This window comes from Pogonomyrmex barbatus, unplaced genomic scaffold (genome assembly GCF_055798465.1).
Source record: "Pogonomyrmex barbatus isolate J1 unplaced genomic scaffold, ASM5579846v1 scaffold3, whole genome shotgun sequence".
Lineage (NCBI taxonomy): Eukaryota > Metazoa > Arthropoda > Insecta > Hymenoptera > Formicidae > Pogonomyrmex > Pogonomyrmex barbatus.
This window is the reverse complement of record NW_028297127.1, coordinates 6,500,336-6,522,222: the sequence shown is the minus strand read 5'-3', so window position 1 is coordinate 6,522,222 and position 21,887 is coordinate 6,500,336.

Sequence of the window (21,887 nt, the reverse complement as noted above, 5' to 3'; positions counted from 1 at the left end):
CTTCTTTAAAAAAAAAAAACTATGTTTTTTTTTTCACAAAATACGTTGCATTATATTTAATAATTTGTTCATAATTACACACACACACACACACACACACACACACACACACACACACACACACACACACACACACACACACACACATACATATATATATAAAATATATATTTAAAATTCTTTTCGTGTCTGTACTTTAAACAGAGATCCAATATCCAGCAAAACACGGTAAACAGGCGGCATTACTTGGAGGTAATAGAGTGACAGTTTATCATCGGCCGCTTCGGAACGCGCAATTGCATCGTAAATGCAAATCGCTCGTCAACAAACGACCCTCGACGCAACCGCGCTGACCGATGTGTTGTTTCTCTTCTTGTCAGTATTCCATCAAGCTTCCCCGAGAGTGCTCCCCGGCTACTCGTTACTTTGATGGGCGGTCAAGAGTTGCACTTCTACACCTTGTAAAATAAATCGCTCGCCGGACCGCAGCGTCGTACGTCATCCCTATTTCTGCGTTTGTTGGCTCCGACCAACGCGCCCGACTGATGCCGAGCGGTCCGTCATGTAAATCATTAATCACAGAACTTTCTTCGAACGACACGTTAACCTTTCACGCCGCGTTTTTTTTTTTTTTTTTTTTTTTAAGGAATGGGGGGAGAAAGGAATACACAGAAAAATAAGGCTATTGTCATTTATTTTACTGAAGTAGCGGGAGATTTTTGAAACTTATTAATTATTCAAACTTCTATCGATGTTATATATTTTTTTCCATTTGATTGACGCAAGAAAATTGGAAATTTGGACATGTGTCACGATGAATTTATTATCTTTTTAAAACATGTATAAAGTTATTTAAAATAAGTTTTAAGAAATAGATAAAGAGATTTATTTTTGAGAATTTATTTTAAGCAAGAATAAATTTAATAATAAAAATTTCTAAGTGAATTACTAACTTAATGTTAAAAATTTTTAAATATTCTGACAGCAGCTTCAGATTAAATTTTCTCAATGGCAAGTGTGTTCCCAAATTTTAAATGTTTAGTTTGGATGAAAGTTTTGAAAAAGAGCTCTCCAAGTTCTTTTATAGCGTCTTAACACTTCGCTTCACGATTTCGATTGCAGTTTCGAAGGAGAGAGAAGCTTAACGTTTACGTAGAGTACTGTAATCGGATAACACTTTCAACCGTCGGATACGCGACATTTCATCGATACGAGAATCCTTTCTTGAAGCAGAAGAACTTCGGTTGCGCGTTGCATTCGAATAGAGATGTATTGTATCGCGGGACAATTGCGAGGTATTTCGCCGCAAGGACGCGCGTATGCAAACTCCCCGCGAATAATTCCGGCACTTTAATCCAGTTTCCGTCGTGGCGGTTAATGTATGCCAGCCGAACACACACACGTACGCGCGACACGATCTGCATCTTTTACTCTTTCTCCGAGCCCTTTTTTCTCGGTATGATCGATAGATTCTCGGGTATACGGATAATCCGAGCCGGCAAAACGATTCTGAATTTCTAACGGTTTCGTTATTGATTCCGCGCCGAGGGGATGCATATGCTTAGAAATTGTCACGCTGAATCCAGCAAGACGATCGGCACCAGCGTGAGAGAAAAACGCCGTACATACGATCAGCCTAGGTCCAATAAAATTTTTATATCCGTGAAAATACTTTTATATCAGATAAAAATAGTTCCAAACTCGATGAGATTCCTAAGTATTAGAATAAAAATAAAATATTTTAAGACATTGGAAAATTGGAACTTAAAACTTGATGAAATTTAAATTTATTAAAATTTAAAAATCAAAACTTACAAAGTCGATGAATATATTTCGAAGACAAAAAGTGGTATTTAAACTTTCTTTTGTTACGTATAATATGTGGAATGACGGAATTGTAACTCATAAATTTTAATACCTTCCAGCTAAAACTACTTTCTCATTTGCGACTATAGAGACATAGTTTGAAAAGAGAAAGTCTATTCGTGTTCGGAAACTCGACAACATGCATGAAACTGCACTTCGGCGACGCGTTCGACCGCCTCCAACGGTTTTTACATTGATTCCAGGTCGGTGGCATAACATTTCCTTAGAATTCGCCTGCTAACCCATAAATCGGTACGTTACACCGCCACCGAAGGGGCAGAAAAAAAAATCGAGAGACATAGAGACGGTACAGAGAGATAGGTAGGGGAGGAGAAAGAGAGCAAGGGAGGAGAGGGGAGGCGACAAGGAGGTATCAGCGAACGCAGAGAGGGAACATTATAATGTTAAAGGGATGCTACCTAGCTCTGGAAGGGCGAGAACGAAACGGAAGACGCTTCGGAAAGCCGGCGTAAAAGGGGAGAAATTAAAATGTAAAAGGGATGATGTGCGTGGAAAATGGAGAGGAGGCTGCTCCTCTTCACGTCGCTTCCCCATCTTTCCCCTCCTTCGTCCATACTCCTCTCTTTCTGTCACTTTCTCCAAAGCAGATCTGTCTTCCTCCTCTCGCCCGCGTCGGCCCCGTTTCTCTCCGGTAATCGACTAGCCCGCTCGCTCTACTTACAAAAGAAGGGATTTTGCTAGGAAATTAAAATTAAAAGGGGTGGCCCGTCGTTGGCCGAAGGGTTGCGCGTGTTTCTTGGTGCGCGAGAAAAGATACGAAGCCTCGATTCGCTAGATATATTCTCGCTTTGCAACACGAAGTTACCAGCGCAAAATTTTCGACTCGCCTGGCAATTAATTCTATTTTCGCAAATGAACAAATATTTGAGAGAGCAGATTATGAGTATTGTCGATCGCGTTTCGCCGAAAGAAGAAAAAGACTTGAAAACTTTGTTTGCTCAAACAGCAAAAATTCGAGAAGCAAATGTACGATGTAAAACAAAGTAGAAACTTCAATTTTTCTCTTTAATTTTCATTTTACGATAAACCCTCTGTTCTTGTCATGAATTCGGCATTATTGCTAAAATAATCTTAAAATCGGAAATGTAATAGCATTTATAAAATTAAATAATAATTCGAATTGATCAAAGATAAAATAACAAATGAATATCTCGTACATTTTTACTCACGTTACTTTTCTAAGATCGCGTTTTCTTCTGATTTTCCGCAATCTTACCGAAACTCACTGTATGAGTGTCGAGTGTCCTGGAGGAAATTCTTTACTCGGAAAAATACGAGTATCGTGCTTTTAGAACTCGAATGAGAGCTTCTTCCCGATCGCCCGATTATCATGACTACAGACGACACCGATCGCTGGGGGTAAGTGTATTCCTCCACCGAAAGGGATGTCGTTCACAATGGTTACAGGTGATCTTTTCCGCCTGTGAGAACATTCCCACAGCATCCCTGCGACTTGTTACCCCTTCCTCTCCATCTCTGTCCCGGACAGTAAACTCCGTTCTTTTTGTCAATGACTCTTCCCCATTCCTCTTCTCCTCCCTCTCGTTCTCCCTGTGAAACATCTCGGGACGGAAGGTGCTACGGTGCACGGTTGCACCCCTTCCCCCGGGGGGATCGACGCCGCGGCCAAATAAGTTCGCCCCTCGATCGGCGCGGGGATTGTATAATGGGAGACGGTTAGGGGCACATATATTCTCTTCCGGGTTACGGCTGATACCGCTCGAGTGCGTGCACATGTGTACGCGAACTGGAAGCGGGGAAACATTGGGCGGCATAATGCGCGCTCGCGGCAGGACGCCATTGTGCCGCAGACAGAACAACCGGCAACAGGAGCCATCCTCGACGCTCATCTTTACCTGAAGGATCGGAAGCGAGAACTCCACGAATTCACGTCGTCCTAATAAGAGAATTAGCGATCTTTTTGCATCCTCTCTACGAATGCAATTAACGGAATAAATTGGCGGTCTGTTAATCGAGGCGGAGAGAATAATTATTGAAATTAGCGAAACTTGTTTACATCCATTTAGCGAGTGAAAAAAAAAAAGATATGCATAGATTAAGAATAAATCATGTTAATCGTGTTAGCCAATGATTTTGTTACTCTGTATTCTCTTGGGAAATACATATTTACAAATATTCTTTGACGGATGTATATTTTATATCTTAAATTTGAGATATATGATCCGATATTAATAATCATATTAATAATAGTTTATATTTCAAACATACATCACCATTTTTTAATTTTTTTTTATTAATAATCTAAAAGATTATAATATAATTTGTTAAAATAACGTTTATTAATTGTAACAAAAAGTGCATTTTTTTATTTTTTATTTTTTTATTTTTATATAAAATTAAATCTGTCAGAAAGATAGATGTCAGATTTTTATAACAAAATAAATAAGGATTATAGAAAATACAATTTTTCAACACTTTCCACTCCTCATCGCATTTATTCAAGGACCTGTTTTCGTATAAATAAATGCGCGGTCGTTTGTGGAAGGTACAGGTGGTGCCAGATTTTCCCTTTCATCGGTCAGGATGAATTGATCCCTTCTACAAGGCACAAAGGTCGATCGCCACGAAGAATTGACTCGTTTCGGAACCAGAACTCAAATTGACGACTACTAACTTACGTTCTGACCCCAGACGTTCGACTTCCGGTTTCTCATCTGAATCTCTGACCATCGAACAGGTCCTTGTCAAAGTCCCATTAGGGTATCGTTTCATAGATGACAACCATATGAAGAGGTAAAGAAAGTTAAAGTGAACATACCCCGTTCACAAAAAGCAAAACGTGATTTTTCCACGTTCAAATGGTTCTCTAATTGCTCTAAAGATAAACCGCATATATTAAAATGCATATAAAGTTCTACAAATTATTTTCTAACAACTCTAAGTCTCGCAAAAATTTATGGAAAAAGGAGAGAATGAGTAATTAATTAATTCAAAACGTATTTTTATTATTTATTTTTATTAATAAATATACTAATTCTGAATATTTTTTGAAGTTAAAAACAATTTGTAGCTTTTATCACTTTATAAAATTTAAATTAAAATTTAATTTCAATTTTAATTTTAATTTGATAATTTATTCAAATAATTATAAACATGTAATATAATATATTTGTGTAAAAATTACGATAAATATAAATTACTATCCAAATTGATATCATCAACGCAGAAATAATTTTTTCCAAAAAGATAACAATTTTGCATAAATTAAATGGATGCATATTTACGTAAAGCAAATTTCCATGTAATTTTTTTTGAATATAAAAAAAGATTTTTGTGCGTAAAAATTAAAATCCTCGATTCTTTTCACATTAAACTCAAATTGATTTATTCATTTATTTAGAGAAATTGAGAAGAAAAGTGATATAAAATGGAACTAGTCACAATAAAGTTAAGGGACAAAACATTCGCATATGCATGGATGCAAAATGCGAGGGATTCTGTCAGAGGATTTTGTCCATGTGTCACAGTTCTCTTAATTCAAACTGTGCCTATACTATGAGTCGGGTTCGCTATGACATCTTGCCTAAGCTTACTAAAATCGCTGCTTGTCAAAATCGCCTGGCGCGATTTATTTTTCGGCATATGAATATATGCCAGGACCTATGCAAATAGTAGCAAGCGTACCTCTATGGGAAAATTTAAATAATCCTGGATAATAGTAGCCATGAACTTAACATCAACTGAGGAAAAGATACATTTAAAATTAAATGCACAAAGAGAGATTAAATTTAGTTAAATCCAAGTAGAATTTGTTATTTTTAAGATAAAAATAAAATTGTTGTACTCAAGCTTTTTTTAGGAATTAAGAATACTTTTGACATAAGAATTTATTCAAATCCTAAAAATTAAATAAGACGAAGATAACAATGCGAATAAAAGCGAATAAAGAAACGGATGTCAAAACGGCTCTCTGTAACAACATTTTCGATTTCAATCTTATCATCGTTACTTATCGCTCGGTACACCTATCTCTAACAAAATTGCAATCGCCGCGAAGCAACTCGCGAAGCAATTCGCAGCACCGCCACGAAGGAACCGGCAGAGTCGTGCTCGAAGTACTCATAAATACCACGACAAAGGGCCCTTCGCAATAACCGGACTAATTACTCGCCGAATCCGATCCCTCGATCGTGAGCCCCGATTCGCGTTACGATATGAGATACGCTCCGCGATAGTGGCGGTTACCGTGAGTTAAAAGCGCGGTCGGTGATAATCAGGAGAGGTCATTCCGTGGGACTTACGAGGGTCATCGTAGTCGAGGGAAGACTAATCGGTGGGGCCCACGAGAGAAGCCTAGTCTCTCTCTCTCTCCCGGCTAGTCCTCCGGGCCGGAAACAAGTTATCGCTCCATTTCGCGAGCGATCGGTGTTCAGCACGCGCACCGCAGGTTGCCTGGTCGTGCGAGTCGCTTCACCGAGAGGACGCCGTCTCGTCAAGGTGGAGGCATTGTCAACGGTCACTTTTTCCGGGATCGGCGTCGGTCGGGGGTCAGCGGCGAGCGCGTGGACGGTTCGGCGAAAGGTTTTTCAAAATCTGGTCCGGGTGGATAAACAGGATCGGCACGCACCGGTGACCTCTTCATTTCGAGCTAGTTATCCACGGACAGACTCCTTCGTCGCCTTGGGTCATGTGTCAACGAACTGCCAGTTGAAAAGTGTCGCTAATAATCGGGAGAGCAGACGGTAGCAGATCGTAGATAGTGAGATTTAACAAAGCAGAAACTTGTAATGTAAATTATTCCTATTGTTAACACTACACTGTTCGCTATCTTATAACACTACACTTTTTACAATAACATTTTCATAATGTAATTCATGTCTCCCATGTGAGAAAAAATATTTCTCTTTCCCATCAATAATTGTACGTCTCTCCTACATTTTTTCTCGAATAAGTTGACAGACATTTTCGAATAATTGTTCGTCAGAAACATAATAATAGTAAAGTAAAAATGATAAAATAATATATTTTAAAATAACAAAATAAAATAAAGTAATAAAATATTAGAGTAGCATATATAAGTATTTTTATAAATCTTTTTGTTTCTTAATTGTAATTGCGATATTTTATAACTGCTAGAGCTTTTTATGACATCAAGATTGCGCGACAAAATAAGACATCAAAGTTGTATATCACTCAGGTCCTAGGCACAAGACGAGATCGTTGCAAGACAGGATTGGCACGTTCCTCGTTTGATGTCCGGCGATCTGGTCTTCCGGCTGCAGACGGGCGATCCTTCCGGGTGTCTTTCCGGTCAGCCAGGGTCATGTGTCGACGGATTATGAGGTGGCCAGCGCTGCTAATGGCCGTACGATGATCTTGACCCGTGAGACACGAGCGTGTAATCCGCCACGCCAGTCGAGGTTGTAGGTCACCACGACAGGGTCTCTCGTTCTCCAAACAAGTAATAAAAGCGAATATGTGACTGCAAATACAACGTAAATTAACAACAGCTCGGTGATGGGCCATTCAAAATTTATGGACACGCCATATTTTATAAGTAGAAAATTTATTTAAAAAATCATGCGGTTTTCTTCTTTTTAGTATTTTCGTTATGCTAAGAACACCACAAAAGGTTTTCCGTTCCTGCGCTGAACTGTACTAAAATTTCTTTTCTCGCTTTTACTAAACTTCAAACATATATTTATTTTATAGTACTATTTTATAATATATATTTTAAGTACAAGTATATACTAGTTCAACTACAAAAAAACAGACCTAAATAAATATAAAAGAAATAAGGTTATATAAGAAATATAAGATTATAATTTTTGTGTTAAATAAAGGAATAATATCCACAAAATGAAGATTATAAATATAAAATAAATTTTTAACTTGGAAATATTGAAAAGGTCAAGAGTACTGCGGTCTTTGCGGATGCGGAAGAAGATGAGTCTCAACTCTAGTAAACGAAGTTATTATCTCGTCGACGATACGGACGATTAAAAGTAAGCAGCTGTTTCAGATAGGCGGACAGGGTAATGCCGTCAGCTGACGAAGGGTGGGAAAATAGAAACGCGCGGCAGAGTCGCCCTTAGTCGTTTACTCCGAATAGGATGCTGCAAGGGAGTGATCTTTCGCGTTCAGTGACGTCATCGACTCCGACATGGCAGCTGTTGCCTTCTGACCGTGCCTACCCCAAGATTGATTGCGAGATTAGTCCGAGTATCTTCGCTAACGAAGGGGTTCGGGTTTGGTATCCGCATACTAGCGAACTAATACTTGTCCCGCGATCAAAAGATCACTTCCGCAAGCGTAAAATGTGATCCTATTATTCATTCGAAGTGCAGTCATAGCTTTCACTTTGCCATAATATTTTGAATCGCGCATCAAATAATCCAGCATTGAAAATCATCGAAGATTAGAAAATTGAAAAACTGTGGAAAAATAATTGAATTATTATTAATTAAATTGCAAATTTAAGTAGAATACAAAAATGATTGAAAATTTGAATTTCAATTTTATTTTTCAACCGGAATTTGAATGTAAAGATTGAAATTATTATGTTCAAAGAATCTTTGTAAGTCGGATATGAATTAAAATTGTAAGTGGAAAAAATAACGAAATGAAAATTGGCCTCGTATCTCGACAAGTGCGCCGTCTTCTAAAACCGCCGCCATCGGAGACAACGTTGTTGCTCGTTAACAAAACGGCCCCGAAGCCGCATACAACGCACGGTTTCGTAAGATTTTTCAGGTGTCCGAGTGATAAACGGCCGCCGTACGTGCGAACGCATCTCCACGTGGATTTTCGCGAGCGCCGAGCCTTTCGGAGAAATGAACCTGTTGCGGAGCTTTATGAGCGGCATTAACATACTTCGTCGTGTTTCGCGCGAGCCGCGGCTGTCTCGGGCTTAAGTGCATCACGGACGGTGAAAATATTTCATTACATTAGCGCAAAGAATGAGAGAAAAAAAAGAGATAGAAAGAAGCGTTTACCGCTGTCTCTCGGAATTGCTCCTCTCTAAAGATATGATATGCAAGCAACCTACACGCGCGCGAATATAAATTCCAATGATCCAATTTTTTTTTAAATTGTCTAAAAATAATTCAACAGCAAATTTTGCACTTACAATAAAGAAATATAGATACGTATCATAAAATGATATCATAAAAAACATACATGTAATTATATTTGCGAGAAAAATCCATCTTTTTCCCTCATTAGGCTAAATTATATATCATTAATTAAACTTGTTATGCGAATGCGTAAGATTTAAATGTCCGCGATTAAGCGATTGCGATAACGAGATAACGCGCCGTTCATTTCCTCTCCCTGCTAAAATCGACGAGCGCGAATTACGCAGAAAGAATCTGGCGAACGTGCGAGTATCTGTATGTTTCATTTTTTATATATACAGCGAGAAATATAGAACGAAACTTTGATGATTGTGATTCCCTTACAGATTCCCTTACATCACCAATAAATATTACAAAACTATAAATACTCGTGACGTAAAAAAATAACTAACGACGTAATCTTTAATTTTTCCTAAGTGTCGGTTTATCTTTTGTGCTGCATCAATCTTTCGGTGTATTTTTCATCAAGAGCAATATTGTTAACTTCGTTTCGGAGCTTCAGCTGAGCGAAGCCCAGTCATCCGCTGCTTCGTCCTACGAACATCCTACGGACTTTCCCGCGTTAAGCCTCACGATAACGCCGACGTCACGTTTCTCGACGGCTGCGAATGATGGCAAATTTCGAGGAGGTTTCGGCTTCCGGTGCATCGGTCGCGCGCACGCACCGGAGAGCGAGTATTGTTTGTGCGCGGATTCCAAGCTGTGAAAATAATTGTGAGCCGGGCGAAAGACAGAGACGCGACGGAGAACGGAGCGGGACGACGAAGGAGAGAAAGGCAAAGGAGGAGAAAGGGAAAAAAAACGGTTCCCAGGATTCGAATGGCTTCGTATGTCTCCTATAAAGAGAAGATTGTTCTGGCACCATTCCGCTCGCGGGGGGATAGATGAGGAGAAGAAGGGTCTTCTCTTCGTGGCTTCGCGAAGGGTGACCGAGAGGGATGCTGCTACTGCTACTGCTACTGTCGGTGTTATTGCTGCTGCATCTGCCGTTGTGGTGTAATGATGTCTGAAAAAAAGGACTACCGCATTCAGTAAGACTCCGGACCATCAATTTGCCTCGTAAATAAGATTCGACGGAACATGTCTTCTCTCTCTCTCTCTCTCTCTCTCTCTCTCTCTCTCTCTCTCTCTCTCTCTCTCTCTCTCTCTCTCTCTCTCTCTCTCTCTCTCTCTCTTCTCCGATCGATATTGATCTTCGACTTCCGAGATTCATTAAAAGAATATTTAACAGAACAGAAAAGAATATTTAAATCTGTCGTGTTTTTGCGATACCACCTCCTCATGTTTTATCAGCATTATTTCGGTTTATCGCCGTAATTCCCATCTTGAGTAACAATATTGCACGAGATACATGATGCTACGTACTATTCGTACATGCACTGTAATTAAACATCAACGTTGTCACAAGGAAAACGATATTTCTTTAATGTAAATTCAACTCTCGGAGAATATCTTGATGTGAATATGTGAATAGCTTCATTATTTAAATATTTTTTGAAATATAATAATAATTTACAAGAACTTTTTCGTTTCATCTTTTTTTCTAAAATTTCAAAGTTATGAAACACATACATTTGATCGGCTAATAAGTCTTTTAGATAAAAGATTCCTGATCTTCTTCTCTTCGTGGGAGTCCGTTTTCGGACTTTCATAATAAGATCGACTAAAGAAAGCTTCAACAAGAGACAAGAACAAACAATGTTCGAGAACCATTGCCGGTTGAAAGAGGACCGACACTATATCTCGTAGAAAGAATTTTCTGGCTCTAGACTTACCAAGAATGGTTACGGGAAGAAAGGAAAACTGTTTTTCGAAGATGCTCAATCGTATACCTAATATTGATACATTTAAAAATGAAATTTAAACATGTAAACGCAATACATATACTATCGCGTAAAGCTTTAAATACATAAAATTGGAAAATATATTCCTATAAAGATATAGAAAAATATTAATTTATTAGAAAGATATAAAGTAATAAATAAAATATTCGAGATTTCTATGTCGCACTTGTCTTTAGATATAAATAAAATAAAATTTAGACTGTAAAAATATTATATATATAAAACTTTACAAATACACTAAAAAAGAAAAGTGACATTTGAGACATTTTTAGAATTAGTTATTAGGACCAGCAATCATAAATTTTAGGAGCTTTAAATATACATATTTCAATTGAGAACCAATATTCTAAAAGATATTTCCATAAAATTTCGTCATGGTTGAATATATCCAGATATATATAGAATTCATCTTCACAATTTATATTATTTTTCTTCACTTTTATCAAAATTTCTAACAAAACCTGACTAATAATTTAAAACTAAATACATACTTTATGTTTTATTACATTTAAAAATAATAGTAATATTATTTTTAAAGAAATGTATGTGTGAAATGCTTGTAACATTCAATGTTTATCAACAAAACATTTATAAACGGAATTTTATCGGAATGTCAATAAAATATTGTTGTTGCAAAATTTTATAATAATAAGATCTAATGAGAGACGATTTCGATCAGTCAATCACGAACAATTTCATTTTTCATTTTTCATTTTTCATTTTTCATCACGTTACAATGCAGTGACTTTTTCAAAAGAACAAGACAAAATGGTCAGTTCAAGGACATTCCGTATTATTTGTGTGAAAAGAGCAAAAATATACGTCACGTTGAGACGCAAGAGTAGATCGAGAGAGAGAGAGAGAGAGAGAGAGAGAGAGAGAGAGAGAGAGAGAGAGAAGAGGGCGCGGTGCAGCCCGACACCCTATATTTTGGTCTCATTTTACTAAAAGCCGATCGTATTTCACGATTCCACTCGTCGCGACGACAATGCGCCTGCGTGCCGTTTTCCATTTCTCTCCCCTTCTACTTTTCTCATTTCCTCTCTCCTTCGCTCCCTCGCTTCTTCCAAATTCGTTTACACGAGACGCGCGGCTAACCCGACTTAGGGAACGACAATCTCTCTTTCTGCGCTCCTGTTTTTTTCCATTTTCTTTCTTTCTTTTTTTCTATTTTTTTTTTCACCCCCGAAAAACTGCACATTGAGACGCGGTCATTTGTCCGCAATTTGACCATAAATGGAGCCCTCAACGAGGGATGTTTACTCGCTACGCCGAATTCCTCTCTCGGATCTTGTTCTATCCCATTCGACTCTCTCTCTCTCTCTCTTTTTTTTTTTTTTTTTTTTTTTTTACGTTTCGATGCTCCTTTCGGTGACACTCGTTTTGCGAATGCACGATATATGCTGCGGGTTCAAACGACACGCACCATGGAAAATGTAGGAAAGTAAGAAGATTCGCTACAGATCACGACCTCGCGAAAAAAACGTCGCTTATAGCAAAATAAAAAAGCATGAGAAGTACAAATATATGTTGGATTTCGTGGTACGGTTTTCTCATCACATCAGAGACGAAAAATAAAAACGAAATAAAAATATTATAAAAATAAAATAAATAAAATAAATTTTCTTTTGAATATAACAAGGCAAATAGATGCAACTAATTATTGTGTTAAAAAATAATCAAAAACAATTAATTTTGCTTTGTCTATAAATTCAGTTAAGATTAGAACTTGAAAATCAATAAAAATTGCTCGCTTTCTCTCTTTCTCTCTCTCTCTCTCTCTCTCTCTCTCTATCTATCTCTCTCTCTATTACATATTTATAAATTAATTTTCTTAGAATAATATTTAGTTTTACAAATTTTTTATTCAATATGTTCTGATTAGTAAAATGATATTAAAGATTATGGGTCAAAATCAAAATTATCAAATTAAATTATTTATTCTACAATTTTTTTTTAAGATTAATTGAAAATACTTGTCCCATCAAGTGATTTTACAATTTTTCGCATATCATTTAATTTTTCTTTCAACTTCCATTTGCATTAAAATATACTTCTATAAAGATTCGTAATAGTTCATAAGTTTCACTCTGAATGGCCAAACGACGCACCACGCGTTTCTTCGAAGTGAGTCGTCACAAAACTTTCTCATAGGATCTAGAATTACATCGATCGACGAGATAATCGTACGGCCGCGAACGTAATAATTGGATCGCTTGTCAACGTCGACTAGTGGACGTCGACCAATGAGAAACGATGCTTTGTTAAAAAAAAAAAAAAAAAAGAAGAAGAAAAAGGAAAAAAAGAAACAAGGAAAGAGCTCTCTACAATAATCCTGCGAAAGGACCTCGGCCAGCGAATCGTAAGGGAGAAGGTCGCGAATGGGGGGAATCGAATCAGACGAATCCTAGAACGAGGCTGGACGATCAACGAGGACACTTGAGGACGACACGAGGATACGACAATGGTGTCCGTCCGTTCGTCCGTTGGAAGGATCCTCGCAAGGCGGCGCGTGGAACCGTTCGTGTACAGATTTGAATATTAATTTAGGGTCGTCGACGGGGCGACGTAGGATATTGCCCTGGGGTCAGTGGCAGGTCCGATGGAAGAAGGATCCCCGTGTTCTCGTTATCCGTTGCTGCAGCCTGTTAATAAAGCGCCACCACCCCTGTCTCGCTGGCCGGAATAGTGATACCATGTAACGGACCGTGCATCGTCGATTCGCTCGACCATATTGTCCTTATGCCCGTAGGTACGTGGAAGAAATTGCGTAACGGACGAGGCGCTTCCTCGCGGGACCGAGCCGTCAGGTAAAATTATGTAACGGGCGGTAAACGCGGTCGTTACTTTGTCAGGGACGTCTTGGCGCTAGGTAAGGTGGCCGAGTTGCTAAAAGGGTTAGAGTCAAAAGAGAGAATTTAGAAACAAAACTCAATTTAAAGTCCAGTATCTTAAGGTGCCTTGGGCTGTGGAAATATCACGAATGACGAAAAGCATTTCGTTCCTCAACATAGAAATTAAGTAGCAGTTATAGATATTTCGATGTCTTTTCTCCTTTCGTAAATTTTTAATCAACAATTACTTTTCTTGCGGGAATAAAATGTTAAAAAGTTACTTTCTAAAAATTTGTTGCAATTTAAAAAATTTTTTTTAGATTTTCTCTGTGTTTTAAATTTTTATCAATTGTGTCTAAATATTACATTTCCTCTCATAATATTAAATTACTAGGTTTAATGATTAATGAATACGTAAAAGATATATGTTCGACAGTAACGTAGATTGAAAATTTTTAATAGGATTATCTTCTTAATATTTTCTACATCTGGAGGTTAATGATTAGCTACAGGACAGGATAAATTAATACTCTGTGAATTTAATTCCGTCATACATATTTTATGTGTGATATACGCCTTTTTATGAAAATAATCGACAAAAAAAGATGGTGTAATGTACTTGAGAAGTTGGGTCTACTGGTTCCAAAGGTTGCGATGTAACGGACTTATTTTATGACCTGGATATTATCTGGTCATCATTCCTACAAGATTTATACGAGTGAAATCGACTAGAAATCATAGTTCCTTCGGGATAAACAGGATAATACGTATGATTAGTATCTACTTTCTAGTAAAAGCTTCCCTCAGCCTATTATAGCGTTCTGGTGAGAATATACATTACAGCCCTTTTACGATATTAATAATTCATACTTCGGCGTTCCGTGTACACTCCTTCGAACTTGGCAAGTCCGGATATCACAACAGGATAACGATCACTTAATCTTAAAAATTAATAAAAATGAAATAACATTTTAAGTCTGTTAAAAAATAGATCGAAATACGGATAATACGTCTTCTAATTTTTAAGTATAGATTGACAATACTATACATTTGCTCTATCGTATTTGTAACAATATGTTAAGCGTCTTTATTTTTTTCTCGATCGCTTAAAAATAAAACTTCTGTGATGTAATCACGTTGCGACTCACCTTGTAAGAAATGTCGTTGAATCCTGAAAGATCTGATTTCATATTTCTCTTTTTACGAGTGCTCAGAAGAGCACTTCGCAGATCTTCCGCGGCCCGATCAATAATTTCTCGATAATTCGCCGAAGGTGCATTGTGACATTTAGCGCCGTTTCCCCAAGCAAGCGAACAGAATTTGCAAATCGAGAAGGCCGTGATAACCGCGCGGTGGAGGGGGGTTTGAGAAGCGGTTTCTGCAGAATACGATCGTAGTCGCGCGTTACGTGCAGCCATTAATTACTCCCAGACTTTTGACCACCGTGATCGGTACATTGCGTCGGCGAATCTGATATACTAATGATCAATGATCCATCGCGCGCCTATAAATAGTAACGTGGTATTAACGTGGTCGGCGAGCCTTTCGTCGATCTCAAGGCGACTGAATACGGCAGATCTGATTGCTCGGTTCTCGGAAAGGCGAATTAAGGATTCCGCTTTCGAGCGGCATACCGCCATCGGTATCGGCGATCGGCGATCGGCGATCGGCGGTGGTATCGCAGTGTCGTAATAACAATGTCCGACTCCTAAGCGCGACAGCGGGGAAATTAACGTTCACGAAATTGATTGAGTCTCTTGAGGGGGAGGGGGGGGGAAGTTATGTCTCCAGTTTCCCCCCATCCCCGTTTCTGCCCCGTGTGTCGCCGCTTTTACAAAAGAACCGCCACGAGCGTGGTAAATTCATGGACCGCCGCGGTCGCCGCACGGCTAAATCGAATAAATCGAATTATCATATTAATACCGGACGCGTCATCGTGTCATTACTCATTTATGCCGGGCTAATATCTCATAAACGTCCAGCGTGATCGTAAATTCTGCGATTTCGCGGCGAGACGAGCGCTCGCGCGATTTCTAGAAACAGGGGCGGTTCTCCGTCAGAACCGTGACACACAGTGTTTATGGAAATCGATGACATTTAAACTTTACATTCACCGATTGTATCGAATGGGAGGACAATTCTCCGTGTATTCTATAACTTTCTGCGTAGAAATGTATCCTCTTTTAATACCTCGGTTACGCTTCTCTCGAGGCGCTTCTCTCTAAGCACGGTTAGTGCGATAAATCCATCAAAATACGTCATCGTCAACTCGCCTTGGTATCTTGAACACACAAATTAGATCCTCAGGCTTTTGTACGCCGTGTCTATTTGTTTCTCTAGCAATGCAAGCTGCACGTGTTACACTAGCGCGATTCTCTCGGGAATGTATGAGCGGCGAAGAAAGTTTACATAAGCACGCGGTCGGAATACTCGAATCGCTCGTAGAAGAGCGATCGAAGGGCCCTGGAAGGATAACCCCAATTTAGAGGTGATTCGATCCTCGCATTCGAGCTCACCTCCGGCGCGAGATCAAGAGTTCGAGTCTCACGCACTCGAAATTATTTCCCGGAAATTCGCGCCGGCGAGAGATCATTCCCGCGAGCGAGGGCTGAACAAAGGAGGACATGAAGAGAGAGAGAGAGAGAGAGAGAGAGAGAGAGAGAGAGAGAGAGAGAGGGCGCAAAAGGAGGAGGAACCTCATTTTTTCTTTCTCTTTTTTTTTCCTTTCCTTTTTCGTAAGGCAAACGCCGCGCCGTGATTCGAGCAATAATTCAATTAGCCTGGAGAATTTAGTGGCGTTGCCGCCATAATTCAGGGCGCGCCGCGCGAAGAGTGGTAGAAATAGAAAGAGAAAAGGCGGAAGGGCAGAGGGTGGGAAAAGGGAACAGCGGAGCTGGTGCGCGGGCTGGAGAACCCACCTTGGCATAAATTAGAAGAACAATGCGCGGGACCAAGGTGGACGAGCGTAATGGCGTCGGACAGGGGCACCGCGGAGGACACTAATATCATAAGCCGTAGGTGACTATGGCCGGAAGAAACGGACATATCTGAAATTCATGCGCGTTACATATCACGTGTCCAGCGCGGCGAACGTCATAATTGATGACGTTGCTTTCTTTCTACCAAGGAAGAGCGCTTTGACTTTTTGCTATCTACATCTGTAGTATTCGGAAAAAAAAATGATAAATGGTCACGATAAATGGTCACGATTTGCTGTTTATTTTGATGTAAATTCGGGAGTTCACACAAATTTCGCCATAGATTATTTATTTTATATATATATATATATAAAATATTCTTGCACGTATCATTAAATCGTCTGCATGTCTGCGGTGGGTGAGAACCAACCAGGGGAGGAAAGGGCTAACGATATAATCTTGGACTACGCTGACCTACGCTCAAGAATGGACTTCGAGATTCATGCGTAATGCATGTGGTCTGCGTGTAAGTATGCGATGCGCCAGGACGTTGGTACCGGCGCCGCCGTTGCCCTCCCGGACAATTAGGAAAGGATCCCCGGTCGCCGTAATCGTGAGCGAGAAAGGGCCGACGGCGTGCCGGCGAACGCCAGAACGCTCAGAATAACCCAGGGGTTGCGATTCCATTTCGCTGAGAACCGTTATATTGCAACGTCTTCCGAAATTAAAACGCTTGGGCTGTTTCCAACGTGCGCGAATGGACGGTCGACGGTCGCCCTGTCATTCCGTTTCTCATGCGGCGCCGGCTGATGGTCGACGATTGTACCATATGGTCACGCTTCTGAAACACCATTCCTAACACGGACGTTTCACTTTTCAACACTGTTTTTCTCCAAATAAAAGATTTTGTCAGATATCTCTCTGTCTGTTATGTAAAAATAAAAAGAAAATAAAAAATAAGATGTATAAAAATTACATAAAAATAAAAATATAAAACGCGAAATGACAAATAGGTAGTATTCGTAAGACAGTCTTACATAATTCTCGGATATATTTCCAGAATTTCTATATTATTTTGGATAACTATAATTCTAAATAATATTTTACAATGCTAACATTTCGTATCGAATTTCTGTATACTGACTGTATACTACTTTCCCATTAGTAATCATTAATTGTTAAAATCTCAAACCATATTGTGAACATGTGAAAGACTGCGCTCCTAAAAATTGCACGAAAAAACCGGGCGCAGTGATTTGGAACGCAAAGTTCCACCCCGCGGGCGATTCTGGAAGCGGGACCCTTCGTGACCAGGCGCAGGGATGGTGGGTCGACAGACCCGCGCGGTAAAACCGGTAGGGCCCGTGCCCTAGATTTCAGTCGATCGACTCGGCAGTTTCCGAGTGAAGTGTCCGAGCTTCCGGGAAGAAAAGGAAGAAGAAACGATTACAAGTCCAAGGTGAACGACGATCCCGGAATGGCCCCGGGGTCAGCCGGACGGGTCAGTGATGTCCGACCGATGACCCGGGGCCCGCCCTTACACTCCCGTGTACAATTATAAATGCATTAAATCCATCCCCCTTACAAGATAATATTTAAATCGCGCCGACGGGTTAAAGGACGTCCCGCGCGCGCACGCCGCTCTTTCAAAGGGTGTTTCTTCGTGTCCTGCGAACGCGCTGTCCGGCCGATTTTATTGCGTGCGTATTTGTGTCACGGTGCGACGGCCAATTTTATTGCGTGTATTTTCTGTTATAAATTCACCCTGCCGTCCGCGACAGTCCTCGTCCGAGCCAGGACGCTCCGGAAAAACGGACTCAACTGGCCGCTGGCTCGTACGGTGACGCTCCGTGTATTTATTTATGCGCTCTGTCAATTATTTATGCGCGCAAAGTGCGTGTGAGAACGCGTGAGATCGCTCACCGGGGATTTTACATTGTAGTGTCGGAATCACATTGGGCTTTGTGTCTAAAGGCAACAATGGCATTCGGAAGTAAATCGCGACTGTAATTCATAATGCATATACAATCTTTGGTAATATCGTGATAATTTAAACCGAATTGAGTCACATGCAAGATCAATCTGTAAAAAAAGTACTCTTTTGCATAAATATATTTTCAGAAATAAAAATATTATATGTGACATGTGTATATTAAATAATAAAAAATATATAACTTTTATATTTATAGAACATTGAAAAAAATGCTTTTTATTATTTTATTGACTACTAATATATTGCATTTTATTTAAATTATCTTATTTACTTTTTTAATTAATTTTGCAGTTAATCTTACAGTATTAATCTCCTTCGCTCTTAAAAGTCAGTATTATTAAAAAAGTAATGAAGCAATTTCTAAAATATTTATTATAATAATAAATATAATTATATTTTGCAATTAACTCATATTTGTACATTATAATCTCATCGCACGAGAATTAAGCAAAGAATTTTATCACAAGTCAAGTTTATAACCTTAGTTGATATTACGAGTCACGTTGTTTACTGGTGCTTCGCATTAATCTGCATTAATAATCACGTAATTGTTGAAAATGCTAATCTTAGTTTTTAATAGCTTACATACATATATCATTGTATTATATCTTAACGTAAGATAATTTTGCGTAAAAATAACATAATATAGAAATTTCTATACGAAATTTCTATTTTTCACTTCGATAAGCAAAATACTTTATGCGAAATGTTTACCAATTGAAGATCAATGTAATGTAAAGATCAAAGTTGTAATGATTGACGTCACATGATAAGAACAAGTTTATTATGAAATATGAAATAAGAGATAACAAATTTAACTCTAATTCTTATTTTTGTCTTTCTATTTTTATGCTGCATTAGAATAAATAATTTTATTTTTTCTACTTACATATATTTTTTTTTCTTTTATCAATATACAACTTCTTATATTATTGCTGTGATTTATTATACATTGTGAAAGATATAAGATCGCGTGATACTTCAATGAACTCGACGCTTTTATATATGCCTGGCGAATAGTCAGTTGGAACAGTAACAATAAGAACTTGTCAGGAGCGAAACTAAAAAAAATCGTTAACGGCGTTTACCGTATGATTGCGTGTGTTTTCCCTTATAAATCCTCCGGACACGAACCCTTTCACAAAACCCTCCCGCGGAAGGGCTACCCCGAGCGAGTTCGAAGGCCCAGGAGGATCTCACATTACAATAAGGCCCGAGAAAAGAGATATGTAGCGTCGGTCGAAATTTCTTTACGCATATCGGCACGCACGAAACGAGAAAGTAAAAATGCTCAGGTCGGTAATATACTTCCAGCGCGTATTTAACATACCCCAGGATTCACTGAAAAACTATTACGGCCGACATTATTATTTGCATTTGCCGATAAATCTGTTTTTCAGCAACAGGATTCTCGCCTCGTTTGTAGCGTGATTACTCGTGAAAGAACGCGAACGGCGAAATTGCTATGCTACTTCTTATTACTGCGTTTTATTGTTCCGCTGATAGTTTCATTCATTATTTTTTTTACATAGAAAAAAAGTTGGTCTCAAATCATGATTATATATTCTTATATATAAGCAAAAATATAATCTTCTCAGAGAAATTTTAGTATTGCTGCAAGTATAAATATTTTCATATGTACCAAGAATATTATAATCTCCATATAGAAGATTTTTAATCTTGAGCATCTTAAGCAAAAGTAATATTTCATCATCGATACAAATTCAATCAAATCAAGACTAAAATTTTTAAGAAGATTATAATATTCTTGCTTATATAAGGAAATATTTATTTAAGACTTATGTTTTCTATTGTGTACTATTGTTTAATATTTTTAGCGAATACAATACGTAGAATTTCATGATTAAAAAAAAAAATAGAAATTTAAGCCAAGTGAAAATATAGTGGTAATTAAGCGATATAAATGTTTTTCGTTTATTATTAAAGATACTCGCTCGAATCTGTATCCAGTTCCTCTGGCGCCGAGGAGGACTCGAATGACGATGAATTTACCATTAAATGTGAAAGGAATACGGTTTTGTCTGGCCACGTATTTTGCAGAGGTGCCTCGGGAACGTAGTCTTCGAGGGGCGATCGAGCGCGACCGATTAAACGAATCGGTCGTTTCTATTCGAGGCAACCGGCGTCGCTCTCGGGGTCCGGGTAGCAGATAAAGCGGACATCTTCGAGTTGCCGTCGCGTATCGATCCGAATCCCGATTCAATTTTCTACCCCCCCCTTCCCCCCCCCCCTTCCCTCCCCGACGTAGCGCAATGGCGAAACGGCATGCATTAAACATCCGTGCATCACGCATGCCGGCGCACTGATCCATCGTCGCGACGTCGGGTATAAATGCGTCAGTCAGGACATGACATTAGGGGTATCTGCGACACTTCGATGGTTATCGGGGTGCATCTATCGATGCTTATCTTCCGCTTATCACCTGACTCCGACATCGGTATTCTATCTTTAATGTCATCACAGAATCGACATTTGAAAAATAATATTAAGTAAAAAATAAATTGTTCGGAATGTTACTCTCAGATAAAAATTTTGCTGAATAGTCACTTCAGTCACTTTTATAAAATAATATCAGCAGTTCGTATTGATTTCTGATTATTATCAGGCATCAGAAATGACAAAAAATGAAATAAAAATATTTAATGCTTGACTGCACTTACATAATGAAATTTTATTTAAATTTTCAGGAAGTTTTAAGTTTTAATTAAAATTTAATAAACGTCTCTGATTTTCCTGATGAACTCTTTTAGTTACTCTCTTTTTTATTAAACTACTTTTTTATTAAAATGGAGCTGGAAAAAAATAGCAAAAAGGTCAAACTCTTCCGACTAAATAAAGCTTCCCGCATAGAATTTATAATTAAATTGTCTCACAACTTTATGGCTTATGGCTACAATGATTATGCTATTCTTACATATATTTAGAGGTCAGTGATAGCAACGAGCCGCTTCTTGATCAATCCTGGCCGCAGCCAGATTGCGTTATTCCGGACGCAACTTAGTAAGCGCGTATTCACTCATACATGTGCGTCATTTTCTATCCGAGAGACGCGGCGATCTGCTCTATTATTACACGAAATTGCCTGGGAAAACTTTCATTAACTTGTCCGATGCCTAATTCATGAGAGACGGACCGACGGCGATACCGTATAATCCGCGCCCGAGGCTCCGCGGGCGGCGGCGAAAAGGTGGCCGAGGAAGAGGACGGACGAGAGGGATGGGACAATCGGCGAAATGATTTCGGAGGTACGAAATGAAATAAAGATGATCTCGCGTTCGGCTGCGGATGCGAAA